This window comes from Eubalaena glacialis, chromosome 3, assembly GCF_028564815.1.
Source record: "Eubalaena glacialis isolate mEubGla1 chromosome 3, mEubGla1.1.hap2.+ XY, whole genome shotgun sequence".
Taxonomy (NCBI): Eukaryota; Metazoa; Chordata; class Mammalia; order Artiodactyla; family Balaenidae; genus Eubalaena; species Eubalaena glacialis.
Genome location: NC_083718.1, coordinates 121,373,413 through 121,396,566, shown reverse-complemented (window position 1 = coordinate 121,396,566; position 23,154 = coordinate 121,373,413). Strand labels below are relative to the sequence as shown.

Genomic DNA, 23,154 nt, shown 5'->3' with positions numbered 1-23,154 from the left:
ATGATGACAGCAGAGTGAGAGCACATGGCAGATAATCATACTGACAACACATGTCAATCTTCATAAGACTCAACTCAATGGTTTAGATACTTCTCACAAATTCTAGGGTCCAATCCAAGTGGATTATTCCTAGCTTGGGTTTTACCATGTTGGAATGCTCTGGAAACAAATAATCCTTCATTCAAATCCTACATTCAGAAAATGTTCTTCCTTTCTCTACTAATACTTCACCTCAAAACTGTTCTACTGCTATCAAATGAATTTAATTTTGTGCCTACAAAGGCTAACAAAGTAAAGGATTAAGCCCTTCTTTAGGCTTAAAATTCTTCAATTTTCTTGATATCCTCAATAGCAAAGCTTTTTAAACTAAATCATCTGTAAAACCTTAAAAAGCTAATTTTCCTTCCTGAAATCTGACACTTCAATTTTAAATACCTAATTTCATCTTTGAATACATGATGCCTGTTGGTTTATCAAGCATTTCATTTTCAGGTGCACTGACAAGCAGAAATACCAACTTTTATTCTCAGTCAGAAAGCATAAAGTTCTTCAACTTCTTTTGCAAATATCTGACTCTACCATGATACACTTTTGCATTACGCATTTTTGTAAGTCACTGTCAATAAACAATAACTAACATATAGTAAATGCTTACTAAGTACCAGATACTATTCTAAGAACTTTACATCTATTAACTCATTTAAATTTAAGAGCATATGTACCCTACAAATGCTTTAATACTTGAATAGGTTGAAAGAAAATGCACAAAGAAAAAGGTAAGACAAGAATGCATTTTATCTAAACAAAGTTGATGTAGCAACTTACAAATCCATTTCCTGGACACAAAAAAATGTTTGTTTTGTTATTTGAACATTAAGTATAAGGAACACATACATCCATGAAAAATAAATGCTTTCTCAGTTACCATTACAGAAGCTGTTATTGAAAACTAAGAAGCAAACTAAAGATTATGACAAGAACTAGTAAATTCTTATTTAAATGCAAAGGCAACTAATAAATTATATATTTGAAATAAATCATTCAGATATTCTTTTTGAAGCAATTATATTATAGAAAAATCATACTGAAAAATAATTATAATAAATAAATAAGCTTCCTAAGACCAAAATCAAAACAAACAACAATAGCAAAAAGCATACCAGAAGACTACTAAGTATATCGACTTAATACAATGGAAAATACAGACCTTGTTAATAAGCACACAAAAAATATTCCAGTCATCATGACATTAAGCTAACAGATTTTGACATCAAGTGGCAAAAGCATTTGTAGGTTAATACTCACTTTTTTGTACTTTCTAGAAAATATACATCAGACACAATCCACTATATAATATCAATACATTTCTACTAAAATTAGAATACTTATGCTTGAGATATTTATCTGAATCAAACTGATCTGCTATACCTGCCCTGTAAGTCACTGTGTAAGGTTTAAACTTGAATCTAAAATATTTTTTAAGGTATTCAACCTATATTCTTGAGACTGTTCAGTGAAAGACAATTCTATAATTCATTGAAATAACTGCATGGGTAACTCAGCTCCTGATGATAAAAGTAGCCATTTTCCTCTCTAGTAAGCAGTGTTCTCCCTTTTTTTCTCAGTCATATGCTATTCTATTGTTTGACAGAACAAAAACAAAACATAGTGTTTTCTACATGATATGAAAAGCGCTTATTTAGCACAGTGCCTAAAACATAGTAAGCACCACAAAAGGGTTAGCTATACATTATTGTTGATGTTGTTAATCAAGGAAACCAGACATGTATCAAATGCCTACCATATTCCACACATTGCACTATAGGCTTCACAGTCAGGCATTTCAACATACACTGCACCAGAGGAGGTTTAAAAAAATACTTATGCCTATACAATACTTAGGAATAAGCTTAACTAAGGACGTGAAACTTGTACACTGAAAACTACAGAACAGTGACAAAAGAAATCCTAAAAGGGCCAAATAAATGGAAAGACATCCCACGTTCATGAATTAGAAGACAATACTGTTAAAATAGCCACACTACCCAAAATGACTTACAGATTCAATGCAATCCCTACCAAAATCCCAATGACATTTCTTACAGAAATAGAGAAAACAATCTTAAGATTCATATGGAACTACAAAGGATATCAAAAAGCCAAAACTATTTTGAGAAAGAACAAAGCTGAAGGTAACACACTTCCTAATTTCAAAATATATTACAAACTTATAGTAATTATAATAGCATGATACTGGCATAAGGGTAGACACACAGACTAAGGGAACAAAAGAGAGTCCAGAAATAAACCCACGTAAATATGGTCAACTGATCTTCGACAAGGATTCCAAGCATAAACAATAGGGAAAGGATAGTCTCTTCAACAAACGGTGTTGGGAAAACTGTACATCCACATGCAACAGGATGAAATTGGACCCTATCTTAACACTATATGCAAAAAATCAAAATGGATTAAACACTTAAATGTAAGACGTGAAACTGCAGACTCCTAGGAGAAAACAAGAGAAATGCTTCATGATAGTGGTCTTGGCAATGATTTCTTGGATATGACACCAAAAGTACTGGCAACAAAAGCAAAGATAGACAAGTGGGACTACATCAAACTAAAAAGCTTCTGCACAGCAAATGAAACTGTCAAAAGAGTGAAAGGACAACCTTCAGAATGGGAGAAAATATTTGCAAACCATATATCTGATAAGGGGTTAATAGTCATAATATATGAGAAACTCCTTCAACTCAACAGCAAAACAATAAACCAATTAAAAAATGGGCAAAGGAGTTGCATAGACATTTCTCCATAGAAGACCTGCAAATGGTCAACAGGTATATGAAAAGATTCTCAATATCACTAATTATCAGAGAAATGCAAATCAAAACCACAATGAGATATCACCTCACACAATTAGACTGGCTATTATCCAAAAAAAAAAAAAAAAAGATAACAAGTGTTGGTGAGGATGAGGTGAAACTGGAACCCTCTCACATTGTTGGTGGGAATGTAAAATGGTGCAGGCACTGTGAAAAACAGTATGAAGTTTCCTCAAAAAATTAAAAATAGAACTACCATATGATCTAGCAATTCCACTTCTGAGTATTTATCCAAAATAACTGAAATCATGATTATGAAGAGATATCTGCACTCCCAGGTTCATTCCAAGACATGGAAACAACCTAAATGTCCATCAGTAGATGAATGGATAAAGAAAATGTGGTGTATGCACACAATGGAATAGTATTATGCTTTAAAAAAGAAAGAAATCCTGCCATATATGACAGTATGGGTGAACCTTGAGGATATTATGTTAAGTGGAATAAACCAGTCACAGAATGACAGATATTGCATAATAACATTTTTATGAGATGTCTAAAATAGTCAAACAAGGAGAAACAGAAAGAAGAATGGCAGTTGCCAGGAGCTGAAGGGAGGGGAATATGAAGAGTCGCTATTCAAAAAATATAAAGTTTCAAAAAAGAAAAAAAAAAAAATACTGATGCCTGGGTCCCAGCCCCAAACATTCCTATTTAATTGGTCTGAGTTACAGGCTGGGCATTGAAATTTGTTAAAGCTCCCCATATGATTTAAACATACAGAAAAGTTTGAGAACCACTATTTAAATAGATGTGTTATTTCATTTGATCCTCATAGATTGTTTTATTAATTCCATTTTACAGATGGGAAAACTGAGATTCAGAGAGATTCACTAACTTGTCAAAGACTTGGACAGGTCTCCTCAACTCTCAAAACCTTTGAACTATACCATGTTGCCTTCTGAACTGCAAATATGCTAAAGCCATCGGTCTGTTTCTCACAATCTTGAAACCCTGATGAGAAAAAGCCAAATAGTTCCTTTGTAAACCTGCATATTGGGTATGAAAGGGTCCTCCCTATGAATTCTGAACTCTAGTACAGGTTTTTGCTTATTTGTTTTTTAAATACAGACCATGACCTATAGAGGGTCATGAAATCAATTTAGTGAGATTCAACCAGCATTTTTAAATGAAAGAATAGAATAGATGAAAATATAAGAGAGACAGACTGCATTGCATGTAGGAGGAAAAGTAAGTACTGAGTCTTGACATTTTTCTTTCTGGTAGGGGGTGGGGGGAACGCATGGGTGTGTTTGGGTGTATGTATACTATGGCAAGAAATAAATTGTTATTTCTTCTTACCATGAGTTGCAGCCAAATATGTCTGAAAAATATTCTAGCTAGAGATAAAAGCATGAGATAAAAAGACGATCCTGAAAATGGTATTCATTTTCTAATTTGCATACACTTAACCTGTGTTTTTCTCTAATCCTGGAATGTTCTCCTTCACCACCCAACATTCAAGCACAGCTTAGATGCCCCTTCTTTTCCTTCTATCTCTTAGGCAGAATGGTCTGTCCTTCGCATGAACACTGTTACAAAATCTACCACATTGTATCATATTTTTAAAGTATTTGATTTAAAGTTCTTTACTGGAAAAGGCAGTGTCTCTCATTCTGAGCAATATGAACAAAACACAGAGCCTGATACATAGTAGAGCTTAATGTGTTTGTTTGGGTTTTTTTTAATTAGGTTACAGCAACTCTGCATTATTTTACTCATGAAATGTTGGTGATACAAAATATAAATTAAGAATGAATCACATCTTCCATCTTTCTAAATAATCACAAATATAGTTACTTTAATATCTGGCTTATCAACACCTAGTCTACATGATACCCTTTCTCTGCCAAGGATTACATCAAAGAAGCAGGAAGACAAACTTTGAAAGTATCTCTATTGCATTAGCCTACATTGTTTATACCAGCCTACTCTCTTATCTATTTTAATATTAAATAGACTTTTCCAATTTCTGTTTTCATACTTGGTTTTAATTAAACAGATTTACTGAACACTTACCAAACAAAATACACTGAATAGGTTATGTTTTGTTTCCATTTTACAAATGGTAATGGGGAAAAAAAACATTTTTACTAAAAGGCAAATCAAAATGAAACAAATAATGATTTATTCTCTCTTAATCTTAAATTCTTAACTCCACCAAACTCTTTTTATCATCTATGTTCATCTAAATAAAGGTATTTCATCATGTCTTTCACATTTCTTAACTTCATTGAAATACTGGCACTATTTGATTATTCAAAAAAAGTATTTTAAAAATATACATTATATATATAAATATATATACAAATATACAAATATGCGGTTTTAATATCTTATATCCCTGATCAGTCAAAAGTCCAATATTATCACAGTGATCTGAATAATTAAGACATTTAACAGATATCATTCACCATATCTAGTAAGCACCAGTTAATAGAAGCTACAGAAATTTAAATAAAACAGAACTCAAATTTATTTAGCATTAGAAGAAAGTAATTTAAAATTATAATAGGATATAAATGAGAATTAAAATTGGAAGAATGCCAGAAAGCATACTCCCTAAAAATCTATTTTAGGAATCCATGTGAAAAATTCTGCCAGTCTTTCTGCAAAGTTAACCTTCAAAATTTCTACTTACAAACTTTTGCAATCTTAAAACGTGAAGAAGAAAATCACATACCATTCTTTGGTTTCAAATTTTTGGCCCAAATCAAATGGCTTTATGACCTTCTACTTTATGCAGCTTCACCTAACATTATGGGTCCAACTATTAGAATGAACAGCCAGCCATGGCTGGAGCTGACTGGCAGACAGCATCGCTGATTCATCTCAGGAAGAAGCAGGCTGCAGCATCCACAGTTCTGATGATGTCCAAAGAGGGTAAAGTAATGGTCATAAGCCAAGTATTTCCTCTTGGAGCACAGACAGAAGCACTGGAAGTAGACAAAACTCTGAGCTCGCTACATTTGAATTTCAATTTAAATGTGGTTCCTTTGGGCCAGAAAAGGGCAGTGGGGAGGTAAAAGTAATAATTTGCAGAGCTATACTGTGATCCCAAGATTGGACGATTTAAGTATGTTTTTAGAATACAGTAACGTTTTCCTTTTTCACGTAATTTCATTAACAAGAGTTATATGACTATTTCACCTATACTCTGCTAAGTATTTAGCTTGTACTTTATAACCTGGAGGTAACCTATAACAAAAAAAATGATTTTCCTCATTTTAGTCCATTAGAATTTATATAACAACTATCTCACCAACCAAATACATACCTAAACATTTTAGAGTTAAAATAATAACCCTTCATCTATTACATTACACAATCTGAGACAACTGCTTAAGAAGACCATCAGGATAAAAATGATGCAGATACCATAGAGACTGAGTTACAAATGTGCCCTGGGGACTATATGCACCAGAGAAGCTTTTCTTTCTCAGCTTCCCAGTCCATTTATCTGGCTCCTCACAGACCAGAATCCACTAATTAGAGGAGATGGACTAAGGGACCTTAAACCAGAACCACATCCAAAACTCAAATGAGACAGATAAATTATAGTCATAGAAAGAAAGGAAAGGAAAGGAGAGGAAAGGAGAGGAGAGGGGAGGGAAGGGGAGGGGAGGGGAGAGGAGGGGAGAGGAGGGGAGGGGAGGGGAGGGGAGGGGAGGGGAAAGGGTAGCCCTCTTATTTACCCTCTAGAATGACATCCTGCAGATTTTCCATAATATAGAGAAGAAATGCTCTTTGTCAAAAATTAAACATTCATCTAGTTTTCCTGAGAAACTGCAAATCTCAACCATGATAGCAAGACTAATAAATAGGTAGCATAAATCTAATAATTAAATATTTTTATATTTTTATAACTGATTTTTGTAACTCATTGTAAAACTCATTTTTTAAGGATCAGTTTAAATCAAAATTAAATCAAACTATACAGAAGACTTTCCAATAAAGCAAGAGGTGCTTTGGTATTTGGAAAAGGAAAACTGAATGAGAATTATAGTTTATTATATTATTATAACATATAATACTATATATTAATAATCATTTACAATTAATAATAGATTATGTTATCTTTATATATTACAAATAAATAAGCATTTATTTAAACCCCAAAACTCTAATCTGGCAGTGAGGAAAATGGAAATTTCTAATATGATGGAAATTTGGCTATGTTATAATCAAATTAGTTGCTTAGAATTTCAAAACAATCACTGAGGCTAGGATATAAAATTGAGTCTAATTCATTCATTAGCACATGTTAAAAGTACCTAACTGACTCCAAACCTAAGATCATGACCTTCCCGCTGATTTAGTCTGGACAAGAAGGATCTGGGCCCTCCTTTCTCTTGTGGGCCCTGGGAAGCAGAGAGGAGCCCGTGCTCTAGCTTCAGCCGCCTGCAGACATCACAGTGAATCTGAGTTAGTCCACCGTGGGCAGCCCCAGAAGGCTTTAAATGATGTGGAAAATGTGTACAGATTGTAGGACTTACTTAAGGCAAATTCTCAAGGGATTACTAATGAAAGAAAATTAGACTCAGACGCTCAAAAGACTTTTAAAAATCAAATACCCATTACGTTGATCTGATAGTTGACTTTAAAAGACTACTGCTAAGGAAGCAAACCAACCTAAAATGCTCATGCAATTACTACAAACTAATTTTACTCCTCTATTCAAAAAAGTCTGAGGCCTAATTCAACTTTTGCTGGGTGAGAATTTTCTAAACCCCAACAATTTTGTTTTCACTTTCTCTCAATAGAAACTTAACTGATCGTTTAAAAAACACTCCAGAAAAAATATTTTGGTCTGAAGAAAAAAATTACACTTCTCTGCAAGAGAGGCGGAAGTGGTAATTCCAACTATTTTATCTGTACCTGAAACTGTTCTAGCTGAAATGGGCATTTGGAGCCACATTCCATGTCATAAATTTAGGACTTCCAACACCTACTCTTCTGTGTGTTGGAACAAATGCAAAATTGATTTTGGAGGAGATTTAAACCTGTCTAAGATCATTACTTTAGCCCATTTGCCGCAGAGGAGCTGTGGCCTTCTATTTAGGTACATACATTTGGTAAAGTCCTCCTATTACTCGGTCCAGCTGACTCTCAAATCATGGAATTCTTTACTTGACTGAAAAGAAATAATAGCAGGTAATTCTCAGGGAGCAAAACCTCAAACGGATTGCTCCTTAACATCTCAGCTAAGAATAATAATATGTATGAAGGACTTCCTAAAAGATATGCAGAAGTTTCTTTGAGACACTGTAACATCCATTCTTAGATTAAGCCAGATCATCAGAGAGCTACATACCTGGACCACACTACACTGCTGGCCACAGCCACCCTATAACAGAAGAATAGTTATCATTTATTGAGCACAGACTACAATCTTCACCTATATCACAATGCTCTCAAGGCAGATATTATTCTCATGTTAGAGAAGAAAATAATCAGACCTTTGGAGGTTACTTTCCCCAAAGACACAGATCCACATCACAGGCCCATTGAAGGACATTATAAAAAATAGCCCAAAGAATCCTACTGAATTCCACTGTAAGGATGTTGAAGACATTTTGCATTACACTATACTGAATCCACTTTAAAAGAAACTGTAGCATAAATTTAACTTTGGATTCTACATAGGAACAACTTTGTTCCTCTTAGGCAATTGGTTTGTTTTTCTCTTTGATTAGCTTTTCAATTAATCATTAAACTTTTTGTATGGCCCTCTTTGCCTGGAAGTTAGAAAACTTGAATTAAATGTGTGCCCAGCTCTCAGTGCTTTGCGACCACCTAGAGGGGTGGGATAAGGAGGGTGGGAGGGAGATGCAAGAGGGAGGGGATATGGGAATATACGTATGCATATAGCTGATTCACGTTGTTATATAGCAGAAACTAACACAACACTGTAAAGCAATTATACTCCAATAAAGATGTTAAAAAAAAAAGCGTGTCCAGCTCTAATAAACATGCAGGATTTCGTAACATGGATTTTGTGAGCTAATGTCTCCCCTAGTTCACTTCATCTTATTTTTTCCCTCACTGATATTCTAAGATTCTTTTTATCATCTCATCTTGCATGTTCATTCTATTACAAACTAGGTATCTTCAAATGGTATTACCAAAATCTTATAAAAACTCTACAAGGTGTACATTTTACTATATACAAATTATACTTCAATGAAGTACTGGGGAAAAGTACAAAAGAAAAGCCATTTACAATAATCAAAATCAAAAGACAGTAATGTAAATATTTCTTGTACTATCTTTTAGTCAATTCTTGGTAAAACCTTCTAAATTACTTCATCCTTGCATAAGTTATAACTGAATTAATATTTCTATTATAATTTGTAACTTAAAATATAGTTATATGTCTATATAAGACATTTGTTAAAGTTACGGTGGAGATAATTTTGAGGGATTTCATTTTGTGAAGATTACATTATGGACTTCTATTGGTCTATTTATCGTATTTTTTTCCTAAGAGATTAGCATATATATCAATGAATTGATGTGGAGGAAAAAGCCATCTTTTTGTGAAATAAAAATACTAGCGGAGAAAGAGGAAAATGTGCACGTGGAACAACTTGTTTAAACCAATGCCAAATGTGAGATACACATGCCCATGCCTCTGGCTTCACTTTTCTCCTTGCCTTGGTCATCTTAGTAGTGCTTCTCAAACTTTTGGTGCTGGAACTCTTTATGCTCTTTCAGTCTTGTTGAGCTTTGTTTTTGTGGGTCATACCTATCAATATTCACCTTATTAGAAAGTAAAACTGATAAATGTTTAAAATACTTATTCATTCATTTTAAAATAACAATAATAAAACCATTACATGCTAACAAAAACATACTGTATTAAAAAATAACTATAGTTTTTTTAAAAAGGAATGAGTAACATTGTTTTGTACTTTTTCAAATTCCTCTAATATCTTTCTTCAAGAAAATAGATTCTCATACCTGCTTCTGCATTCATTTTGATAAGTTCTTCCGGTTGAAATATATGGAAAAAATTGGCCTCACAGAGATATGTAGTTGGAAAAAGGAGTATTTTAATACCCTTCTCAGGTTATTATAGATATTTGAATTTGATACAACACCCAAACTCAACAAGCGGTAGTTTCTTAGTACCACATGAGGTGAGTAATATTCTAACAACCAAAACCAAATAAAGGAAGCACAGCAAAAAGGAAACTACAACCAATATCTCTCCTGAAATTAATAGCAAAAAATATTTAACAATGTTGGCAAATTGAATACTACAATAAGCATGTATATGTATGTGCATTTGTATGTGTGTATGTATGTGTGTCATGTATACATGACCAAATGGGATTTATTCCATGTATGCAAGGCTGATTCAATATTAAAAAAATTAATCAATACAATCCACCATATCAACAGGCTAAGGGAAAAATCATATGTCCATATCAATTGTTGCAGAAAAAGCATTTGATGTAATTTGATATCCATTCAGGATAAAAAGTCTCAGTACACTAGGAACAGAGGGGGGAACCGCCTCAACCTAATAAAGAACATCTACAAAAAAACATACAGCTAACATCATACTTAATTGTAAAAGACAGAATAATTTTTCTCTAACATTGGGAAGAAGGCAAGGATGTCCACTTTCACCATTCTTATTTAGCACAATACTAGAAGTTCTAGCCATTGCAACAAGGCAAGAAAAATAAATTAAAGGCATACAGATTGAAAAGAAGTTGTTTCAGTATGCAAATGACATGATTGTCTACATTAAAAAAAATCGAAGGATCTACAGTCCTAGATCCAAAATGTGAGTTCAGTAAGGTTTCAGGATACAAGACCAACACAAAAACCAATTGCATTTCTATATATTGACAGCAAAGAAATGGAAACAAAAATTTTTAATGCAGTATCATTTACGGTTGCTCCAAAGAATATGAAATACTTGAGTATAAATCTAACAAAACATGTGCAAGATATCTGTAATTAAAATTATGATATTTTGATAAAAGAAATCAAGGAAGACAAATACCTGGAGACACATATCATGTTCACAGATTGGAAGAATCAATGTAGTAAAGATGTTAATTCTGGACTTCCCTGGTGGTGCAGTGGTTAAGAATCTGCCTGCCAATGCAGGCGACACGGGTTCAAGCCCTGGTCTGGGAAGACCCCACATGCCATGGAGCAACTAAGCCCATGGGCCACAACTACCATGCCCACATGCCACAACTACTGAAGCCTGCGTGCCTAGAGCCCGTGCTCCACAACAAGAGAAGCCACTGCAATGAGAAGCCCTCGCACCGCAACGAAGAGTAGCCCCCGCTTGCCGCAACTAGAGAAAGCCCGCACGCAGCAACAAAGACCCAATGCAGCCAAAAATTAATTAATTAATTAATTAATTAATTAATTTTTTTAAAAATGGTAATTCTCCCTAAATTAATGTACAGGTTTAACATAATTCCTATTAACATATTAGTTAAATTATAGCAACAAATTCTACATTAAACAGATTGAAAAATGGATCTTCCAAAAAGAAAAAGTTAATCAAAATTAAGTTTAATTTGTTAAATAATTACACCAGGCTTCATAATTGCAAAGCCTCAAAAATAATCTCATGGACTTCAAAGAATAAAGAGGAAAATAATAAACAGCAACTTGAAACAATTCTATCAATGCATTTTTAAACTGCTAAAAATAATCAGTGCTACACAGGCAATAAAAGCAAAACTAGATAAATGGGACTACATTAAACAAAATTTTTGTGTACATCAAAGAACACAATCAATAGAGTGAAAAGGCAACCTATGGAGTGGGAGAAAATCATTTATCTGATATAAAGAACTCCAACAACTCAACAACAAAAAATCAAATAACCAGATTTAAAAATGGGGAAACGACTTGCATAGACATTTCTCCAAAGATGATATAACAACAATCCCATTTCCGGCTATCTATCAAAAAGAACTGAAAGCAGGCTCTTGGAGAGATATTTGCACACCTATGTTCATAACGGCACTATTCTCAACAGCAAAGAGGTGGAAGTAACCCAAATATACATCAACAGATGAATGGATAAACAAAATGTGGTGTATATACAATGGAATATTACTTGGCTTTAAAAAAGGAAGGAAATCCTGTCATATGCTACAACATGGATAAAACCTTAGGGCATTTTATTAAGTGAAATAAACCAGTCACAAAAAGACAAATACTGTATGATTCCATTTATATAAAGGTATCTAAACTACTAAAACTCATAGAAACAGAAAGTAGAATGGTGGTCACCAGAGACCTGGGGGAAGGGGAAAGGGGAGTTGTTGTTTAATGGGTATAAAATTTCAGATTTGCAAGATGAGAAAGATCTAGAGATCTATTTCACAACAATGTGAATATATTTAGCACTACTGAACTATACACTTAAAAATGGTTAACATGGTAAATTTTATGTTATGTGTTTTTATCACAATAAAAAATACAAAACATTAACTGAAAGAAAAAATTGTTGCGTTTGTGGAATGCCTACAAAATATCAGAAATCACCCAAATAATTACAGTATTTTTACACTACTCTGGACTTTTTTCTTCCAGAAAACATGAATATCACTTGCATATTACCATAATATGTATAGTTATACCAAGGGGAGAAAAACTCTTGGATTACCATTAGGTAATTTTACTTGGAGATCTAAATATCTATATTCATAGGTATTGCTAAGTGTATTTGTTTAATTTTGTTCTCAGTAGAAGCTATACTTTAGGACCTTCATTTCACCCTATATTTATTATTCTGGTTCCTTATGAATTCAAAAACAAAATTCACAGATACGCTTTCAAGCACATTATGGAAGTAAATAGGCCATACTATAACTAATGAAAAATACATTTAACTTTTAATTCCTTAGTCAAGGATGAAAATAGCTCTCAACACATACCCAAGATACATTTTTAAAAGACGAAATGCCTCCTATTCCAAAATGACAACCTCCTAACATATGTAGCAGCAAACTTTTCTTTCTGCCAGAAATGCCCATTCGGCACTGATTTCTGACAAGTGAAGAAGTTTTCCACATATGCATAGTCCACTTGATTTTAAGAAGCACTGATCCCTCCCTTTAAAACTTTCCTGAATATTAAAATGTCTGTTTTCCTTTAATTTTTGCAGCAAGTTCCAGAAATAACTTGTTTACATTTTCCAAAAATAATGGATTGAAGTATGTGTGTGTTGACTAAGGGTGAAACTGACATGGACTAAAAGTAGACATCAGAGATCAGGAAAAAGTATTCAATGGATTTGACGAGTTATTTTTTTTTCTCAAATACTGTAAAAGTAGTAAAACCATTAAAACTATCTAATAAATGAATGAAGGTCATCCCCTTGTTTACATATAACAATAAACAGTAGCACCTATTGTCAAAATTAGTATAAAAGGGGCAGCCGTAGACCAATTTCTAATCCTACGATGATTCGGCATGCATTTTGCCTGTTTTTTTTTCCCTCTGCCTAGCTCGATTTTTCACATCATTAAAACGGAGGAAGTAATATCTGCCAATCTTTAGGATTCTAGATTGAGAGATGCTAAGTAATTAAATACAATATTATCATCTTGGATGTGATCAAACCTATAGCTAAATGAAAATGTCTCCATCTGGTTTCATGTGAACTAAGCTGATTGTAGAAAGTGTTCAATTTCTATCTCTCCTCTCCATAGAGTAGCTAGCACATATTTGTTTGGGTAACTGCAGACAGACCGATTCTAAATATAAACTGAGACGTGTGCTAAAATTATTGTCCTGATTTTTCAGCAATCACTATGAATGTCACACATGATTACGGATTTTATTTATTAAATACCTGGAAAAAATATATTTTAAATAATAGCAATGACAAAATTACACATGAAAATCTTCCCATCAAATGCAATGATGCAAATTAAATCCACAGTTCCTAACTTTTCCTACCAATACACCACACATACAACCATTCATATCACAAAGCCAGTCAAACATAGTACTAGAATCACATCAATTAGATTTTACACAAATTTTAAGTGGGCTCTCTTCTCTTACAAAAGAAAGACAGTACTACCTTAAATGAGAAGTATACCTAAGCAGCCCTAAAATTCTAATCCCACAAAGAGCATAAAATAATCTTGAAGCTGCTGCCTGGATTACTGCTGATCCATCTTCCAAATCTACAAATGCTCAATTTACTGTAAAAAGTCAACTTCACTGCAAATAAGCTCACAGAGGAGGGAGGAGAATTTTTATAAAAACAAGCTACTGCCACCTTGCTGAATTAGATGTGTCACCAGTTCAGACTTTGCAAAGTAGTGGGTAAAAGAGATAGAAATGTTCAAAATAACCTTTTATCAAACATAATGTTCCATTTCACATAACTACGCAGAACAAAAATAACACAGAAGTTTGGAAGCTCAGGTGCCATAACACAATTTAGAAAAACCAAACAATGTGGACAGTTCAGCATGCCCAGTGGACCAAAAATATCATCAATTTCAAAAGGAAGGAGTAATCAGCCCCAGGGGAGACGCAGTGACCACTTGACCACCTAACTCTAAACCTTCAAAGAAGTCAAAGAAACACAGGCCAACTAGTTGCTTACAAGTAATAAGTGAAAGAAAAAAGAGAAAATTGGATTTATCACTCAACTCCCAGAGCCTAAACAATCCCAACACCTTGGCTTTGTCAACTATCGTGTGTACCATGGGTGGGAATGTGTTAGGTAAATGTCAAATGGGAACTAACGAAATAAGGGTAGTGGAAAATAAATAATAATAATAAATAAATTTAAGTTTTTAGCTTTAACTTAACCCTAGGGAAAACTGTTGACTAAGCCCAGTTGAACTTTGAGAAATAATGCCTGGGAGGAATGGAAATAGATCTACCACCTTCTAATAGCTTAAGCAAACTCTTTTAAATAGTAGGTCCCAACTAAGCACACAACAAATTCTGCCCAGAATATTACTCAGCCTACCTCAGTGCCCAACTTCCACCAGAAATCATCTGTCAGGTCCTAAAAAGAAGGGGCCTATTTTTGGTTTGTAAAGTGATGCTTCAGTTTTCATTGTTTCCTTTCACATCTTCCCAGACTGATGATATATTCCAAGTACCTACCTCTCTGCTACCTACTTGTGCCCTCGAGGCATTTTCGTATCCCTAACTCCCCTTCCACTGGTTCTCAGAGACACTTCATGGCCTCCCTGCCTCAGTGGCTCCCTGGCCTCAAATTCCAAGGAGAATGGGGGCGGGATCCAGAGGAAACCCAGGTGAGAGCCTGGGGGAGCAAGGCAGAGGCCTGGCCAATGTATCTGTCCAAGGAGGTAGTGTCATGTAACCCTACAACTGGTGGGACACTGAGGCACACTGTTTCTCCTCAATGAGGGGAATTTCCTCTGGTCGAGGAATACTGGGAACGAGGGCAGGGGATGTTGGAAACCTCAGGCGACTCCCCAGCGGCTGCTGTTCTCAAAGGCCATCTCTGGCAATGTGCACGGGGGAGAGGGCGAGAGTCTTCAATGTCCACCAGACACTCTTGCACCTTGTAACCTGGGCTTCTGCTGAGAACTGAAGGAGGTCTGGAATTCCTGCGCTCACCTATGTGGATTCTCCAAATTAGAACGCGAGAGCGAGTTCATAAGCCTTACACTGCCGGGATACTGAAGCTGAGACCTGGGAACCTGATACAGGAGGGTGGAAAAAGTTTGAAAGAGACAGATATTGTGTGGAGGATAGGGGTGGATTCCTGAGGGAAGGGCACGGTAAAGGAGAGAGTTGACGTCCACAAATACAACACCAGGACCAGAAAGTAGTCTATCACACAAGCCCCTTCTCTGGCTACAAACTCTTGCTCACTCTCACCAAACCTGTCCTCCATTATTTACATCTTCTCTCTTCAGTGGCCCCAACTGCCTGCCTTTCTCCCAGTATCCATGACTTAACTAACCTTTCTAATCAAAAGACAAGTTTGCCTGAAATAGTATAATCTGAGGAGCCATAGACAGGAGTGTTATTCATTATTAATATGCAAATATCCTATACTTAATATGCTAATGCTCCAAAGAGAACATACAGAATCCAGTAGAGTTTTAAAACTTGCATAAAATTTAGTCAAAGTAAGCATCACAAAAAAAAAATCTGTAACTATGTGTGGTAATGGATGTTAACTAGACTTACTGTGGTGATCATTTTGCAATATATACCAATATTAAATCATTACGTTATATACACAAAACTAATAAAATGCCATATACCAATTATAGCTCAATTTTTTTAAAAAAAGTCAAACAAGAACTCAGAACCTTTTAACCCAGAACTTTTATTTCTGAAACTCTATCCTAAGGAACTAATTTCTAAAATTTAGAAAAGAGCTTATGAACAAAGATGTTCATCACAGTGTTATTTATTATCATCAAAAATACAGTGACTATGTATTTGTATAACAGATTCACTTTGCTGTATACCTGAAACTAACACAACATTGTAAATCAATTATACTGCAATAAAAATTTTTTTAAAAATACAGTGACAATGAGGAGTGATTAGAAATTTATGGCACATCTACCTCATGGAAAATTATGTAGGCATTTTAAATGTTCACTGCCAAATTGTAATTAAGTGAAAATTACTGTTATAAAATTTAAAGTAAAAATGTATAAAAAGTAATATACACAGCATGATTAAAACTATGCGCGGAAAAAAGAGTGGAAGGAAACACATCAGTATGTTAATAGCGGTTGTCTTTAGTTAGTAAGATTACGGTGTTTTTTTAATATATTCTTAGTTTCCAAATTGTTTGTAATACTATAATGAAAGGGGAAAAGCTTTTAAAAAGGCAAACCTCCTTGGAAGAGGAAAAATCTTACTTGCATAGAAAACTTTCTGGGTTTAGTGCTTTTAATATCAGTACCCAGGAAACATAACATTTTCTCAAACGGCACTTGGAACAAGGAATATGGAGAATGTGAGCAAGACAAGCCAAAGAGAAACTTGGCTTGCTCAGCGACCTACACTAGTTCCCTATGATTACCCAATAAGGAGCAGATTTCACTGCCTGATATGCAAGGTTCTTCATAATTTGTCACCATGCATCCAAACAGTACATGACCACTTCTCTGCTGAACTTCTTCATCTGGCTTTCTCTTTCCTACTAAAAGCCTTCCCATCTCTCAGAGAGTGATTTAATATACTTCCATCCATGAAGACTTTCCTGATCCTCTTATGACCCTAACCATTACTATTTCTCCGTCTTCTTAAGGTGCTCGTATGGCACTTAAGTCTGCACTACATTTTTCTGGTATTAAGCCAATTCTATCTATTTGGTTAATTGCTCGTATGTAGGTAAATATTTTCCCAGCTAGACTTTTAGTTTCCCCAGCTAGACTTTTAGAATTTAGATGGTCTGCAGATAGTAGTCATTCGACAAACACACACACCCACACACACCCACACACACCCACAGAAGGGAAGAGAGAGAGAGAATACAGTTCTAAAGCCAAGTTGGTATTATATTCATACTCAGTGATGTTATCTAAATAAAGTATGTTGCATCTGTTTTACAATGTTCCTACTGACCCTCCAACGCTAGAACATGCACTTTCCTTTTTTTTTAAATAGCAGTGGGATTGTATTTTTGCTTATTCATTCATACCAGTTCTGCTGTCTCCTTTGGGATTAAACAGATTGGACCACAAGAGCCCTCACTGGGGTCAGGGCATGGTCTGTAGCCATATAAAGAACAAAAAGAAATGACCTCCTAGAAATCAAACTTAAGACTCATCTCAAGACTCTACTTCTCTTAACAGCCTTGTCTGAACAACAAATGTAAATTTGTGCCTCCATTTTATCCCTTTAGTCTATCAATATCCTCATCAACTCAAAAAAGAATTCTCCAATGCAAATGGTTAAATACTTTAGGAATGATGGACTAAGATGACTATGTTCCTATCTGCCCTTGGAGATAATGAGCATTCGTACTATAGCAACCTACTTCCTGAAACATCAACAAGAGTTGCATACCTTAAGAGAAAATACATAAATCATAAATGAAAGCAAATCAAATGGCCAAGCAAGGAACAAAGAAAAGCCTAGCATCCATTGTTTTTATAGAAAGAGCATACAAGGTCAATATAGCTGTTGACTCTGAAGGGCAGGGTAAAAACAAATCAATACAGTTTCCCACTATACAGAGCTACACTTTGCTACAACACATGTTTTGTGTAAGAGTCAATGCTTGTCCAGATTCCACCACTAGCTAGCTGTGTAATCTTGAACCTTCTCTGTATTTCAGTTCCTTCGTCTGTAAAATGGAGCTATCACCTGCTATGCCAAAGCACAAAGCATTCACCATCTATCACTGCCAAAAATGTGTTGAACAGCTCCTGTTATGACCTAGCTCTCCTATGCAGTGTGGTCCAGATACTACTTTTTGGCATATGCTTTCTAAGAAAATAGTATATTTTTTCATATAATTCAAAGAATGTCCTACTTTTATACTAAAAGAATGATAATTCCATACACAGGAAGTTTACAGGTTGTTGCTGTTGTTTGAGATTACTTCTATGAAAATTAATACTATGTTTAATATGTAATAAATCATATATATGTACATATAACTTGGACACACTTGGATACACAACTCCTTAATACAGTGTAAGGTTCGTGGGCTTTGGGATCAGGGAATCTTATATCCAAATACCTATGCTGTGACCTTGGGCACGTAATTTAACTTCCCCGCTCTTCACTTTGCACATTTGGTTCTGAGTTGTTGTCATGATTTAATGAAATTATTTATATATACATATATATATATATATATATATGTATATATAAAGCGCCTAGGCTCTGAAAGTATTATTTCCTACCTCCCTTAAATCTTTTCCTACTATGTCAAGACCAATTAAACCCACTCTGAATACAAGACAACTTGGATACAGCATCTTTCTCACACGTTAGCGGGGGATGCAACGCGATGTGAAGTTGAGCGAATGATGGCACGAATTGGGCATCCAACCGAGGAAGAAGTAGAGAAAATGACAGGTATAGAAAAGGGCCCTAGACTTCACTCGCCTGTGCGGAAAAAGACACACTGAATACTGCACCGCACACTCACGGAGGTCTGTACCGTGATGTGGGAAAAGGACAGAATCACAGAACAAGCCAGCAGGGAGCCTCCTAGCTCCCCCCACCCGACCTCGCCCGCCGGGGTCGTTCATCTGGAACCCAGAAGCTGAGGAGAGGGCGGCAACTGACCTCGGCACCCCCCCACCCTCCCCCATTCTGCCCAAATCTCTCAGGGCGCGAATGGTGCTGAATCATTAGCACCAACAGCAGCAGCTCCCCGTGCCGCGGCCCCGGGCGGGGGCCGACACCTCGGGGGCGTGGGGACAGGGAAAGGGGGTCAGGGAGGATCGGGGCAGCAGGTACTCACCGGGGTAAGGAAAACCCAGCCCGGGTCCTCGCCTCCGGGCTGCGGGCGGTCCCTCCGCGGCTCCCGCGCGCCTCGGCTTCCCACCGCGGCCGCCCCGGGCCCGGCAGCCTGCGCTGAATGTCGGCTGCTCCCCTCCGCCCACCCACCCACCCACCGCCCGCGGCAGCCACCCACCGCCCGCGGCAGCCACAGCTCTGGGCGCCGGCGCTCGACCCGGAGCAGCTGGAGCAGGGGGCGCAGCCAAAGGGGTGGTGGCTACCGACGGGCCAGACCATTCGCGGGCGGCGACCGGGGGTGCGCGACGTGCGCAGCGGAGCGGGAGCGAGGGCGCCGGGGCCGGCGACGGTTGGGAGGAACCAAGGACGAGGGGGCTCCTCAGCACCCCGCCCCGCGCCGGGATGGCTACGGGCGGGAGGGGCCAACCGAGGAGCGTCCGCTTTTCCCGACTGACGACTGGAGAAGGTGCTTTAGCTTTTCCGGCCCCCCTCCCGGTTTGCTTTGGTCCCGCTCTGGGTTCTTTTAGAAGCCGGCAAACAGAAGACCTAGCAACGCGGGCGCCTGGGCGGTGTCCCCTCCTAAGGAGATGTGAGAGGGTGCTGGCCCGGAGCCCTGCCTTCGTGCCCCTGCTGCTCCAGCGCGGGCCCCCGGGGCGCCAGTCCTGCTGCAGAGCTCACCACTGATGTATTATCACCAAACAGAGAGGGCCGTCTGGAGCCCTTGACGGGACTCTTCAGATCTTTTATCCAAGCATCTCTGTGGAGCAAAAAATAAAAGGGTATTTATCCAAGGCCAGCTTGAAAGTTAGAAAATAAAATCAAGTGGTTCCCCCATCCTGTAGATGCTTTGTAGACACGGAGAAGTGAGCGACAGTTTGGAATCCGTTTTCAAATCCGTTGAACCACAGCAGCTGGAAAATGTAGATTTAGGAAACCGTTTTAACATATAGATCTATACAAGATGATTAAAGAAGTGCACAACTATTTGAGGGTCATTGTTCACCATTTTACAGATTAGTGTCTTGGGAATGGGGAGGGAATCGTATCTTCATATGAAATGAACTTTATGTAACTGGAAAGAGACGCCCCACACGTGACATCCCTTAGACTTTAGTGAAAGCACTTTTGTGGTCCCTGCCCCTGACACAACCAGGCTGAAACAAGTTCATGTCAGACCATGGTGGAGATGGAGACAAGTGTATTGTTCTCCTTATAGAAAGAAAAAAAAAGAACAGAGTTGGCAACTACCTATAAAATATGATTTAAGGGAGCCCCAAAAAAGGCCCACCAAATTCTTCTCAAACACTATGAAATTCCACAGTTAAAAGCCGTTTTCTCTGGATTAAGGTTTTGTTCTCTTTTGGGTAAATTAACAAGACTTTTTAACATAAATTGAGTACCAGCTATGGACCAAACACGGTGCATGAGGGATCTTAGTTCCCCAACCAGGGATCAACCTGTGGCCCCTGCAGTGGAAGCATGAGGTCTTAACCACTGGACCGCCAGGGAAGTCCCCATATTGCTGCTATTTTTCAAAAAGAGAAACTGGCCTCAGAGTTTGTTGTGCTGTGTTCACGTATCATAGAATAAGTGGCAGAACAGGCATTGCAGCCTGGAGTTTTTGACTAACTCCTTTCCACTAGAATGCCTCTGGGAAACACAGGCTAAGCCTTATCACACCCATGATTGGCACTTGAACATGAGTTTGTTTATCCTTCCCTTGTGAAAACTAGGTTTCATAGTGGAGAAAGGAATACTTAAGTATCTAAGGTGGACGTCACCCTGAGATTAGGAATAAGGATCAGAAAGGAGAAGCTGGACTTCATCCAGAACTAGACTGAAAACATCTATTTCAAAAATGCATGATTAGAGTCATGTGAAGGTGAGGAGGAATTCTTCATTATTTTTTTGTTAATCACTATATGGCACTTTACACAACACTTAAACAGTTGTTACTCTATTACACTTTACGCTATTATCCTTCCAATCCCAGGAAGGAGCAAGAGTTTTTTAATGGGCCTAATGTCATTATATACCTCTTTTATATACCTCACTAGAATTTAAAGAAGTTAACAGGGCATTAACAACTTTCATATCACCTTAAAGAAGCTTTCTGAGAAATAAGAAATTAAATTGTTAACCTTATGTTTTGCCATTGTTATGACGTTAACTTTTGTTATAGATGTTCGTACATCAGTACCAGCACGACAGAAATCCCCAGAGCTCCATGTTGCTGAGAAGCCTGGGCACTAGATCCCCAGTGAAGTCAGGCAGCTGTGACTCAGGGCCAGGATGGCCTCTGCCTCAGAAATGTGTGATTCTTCTCTCCATGCACAGATGTTTCACTTTCAAAGGAGACAACAAAGGAACAGAATTGGAGTAGACAAGATGCCTTTCGAATTAGAATTCTCTGTCTGGTTGACAGGGATATAAGAAAGGAGGATAAGGTCTTTGGTGGGCCACCTGAGACCAAACTGGGATTTAGAACCTTATCAACTATAAACCCGATGGACTTGGCAACAACTCCAGCCATCTGTTCGTATACGTTGATGATCTTGGAGCATATGTTTCTAAATAAAGAAGGATGGAGAAATTTTGTGCCAGAGGCCTTGGGAAACTGTCAAAAGGAATGGAGGGAGTGATGTTGTGCCTGCGTTCCCTGCTCTCCCACAGAGTCTTTGAAGGGTTTTAAGCCCCTTGGGGAAAGAACTTAGGGCCAGAGACTGAGGAATCATTTTTGCAAATGACTGTGGGATTTCAGATTTAGGAAGTATTACTTTGGGCTCTGGTGACAAAGTATAGCACAGAACTGGAGAGAGGGTCATTCTCTCAACCCAGTCTGCCAAAGACCTCTGTGTACCTTGTCACCAGTAAGGAAGGGCTCTACCCAGAGAAGGCATATTCTCATAAAGGACACTAGTGCCCAATCCAGGGTCAAGATAACTTGATGAGGAGCACAGACCAGTAGAACAGGAGTGGAATTGTTCCTGAGCATCTGAGAGAAACAACTGAAGATTTCCAGTCCTAAATGGTGGAGCCCAGGTAGAGGGAGGTGATTGATAAAACTTATTTAGGCAGTGATATTAAGGTGAATTCATTTGTATTCACAAACCAGAATCACATGGGGATGTTCAAATGATATTACACTTAAAATTATATTAATAAGAAGAGAACTAGAGAGAAAGAAAATACTTAATGCCTTTGATAAAAGTACAGTGTGAGCCACACCATGTTGAAACTTGATTCAAGAATATTAAGTACCTACTATGTGTTGGCCCCATACTAAGGTGTATGGTGACATTAACCTCCCAAGCTACTGTTGCTGAGGAGAGTATTTACTAGCGTTATTGAGGCAGGAGATAAATGGATTCCAGTTGTATAATTTACAACTAGCCTCCTATTTATACTTCGGATAGAAATAACAACAGGAACAGGATGAATAGCTGGACTTTGTCTCCTGTGAACACTTTAAGATAACAGTAATGGCAGAGGCAGAGAGGGGCTAAGCCCTGCTTGGGTAAAAGATAAGGAAGTCACATCTTTCTCATTGTTGGGGTCAGGGAGACCTCCCAAATTACACATGCACAGAAACTTTCCTCAGGAGAGGGGGCACCAGACCATAATAAGTTTTGCTAACTTCCCAGAGACCCTCAAGTTGAAATCCATCTTGGCTAAAGGATGCGCATGCAAATACGGAGGGCCCTGAGACAAATCAGGTACAGGGTCAAAGCAAGACAATTGGCCAGAGGAAAACAAAGACCCGGAAGACTGCCCCCTTATAAATGATCTAAACTTCCCAAAGGTGCAACTCTTACTGAGCCCACCCATGTGTCTA

At 37.3% G+C, this 23,154-nt stretch overlaps 1 protein-coding gene across 1 annotated transcript in view; it reads right to left on the bottom strand.

The window, feature by feature from the left end:
* The window catches only part of TTLL7 (tubulin tyrosine ligase like 7), a 153,326-nt gene extending 133,879 nt beyond the window's left edge, over positions 1-19,447 (bottom strand). The window contains exon 1 of the mRNA XM_061186413.1: positions 19,324-19,447. The gene's annotated coding sequence lies outside the window, so the exon portion shown is untranslated. The remainder of the gene's footprint in view (positions 1-19,323) is intronic.
* Positions 19,448-23,154: the final 3,707 nt, after the last annotated feature.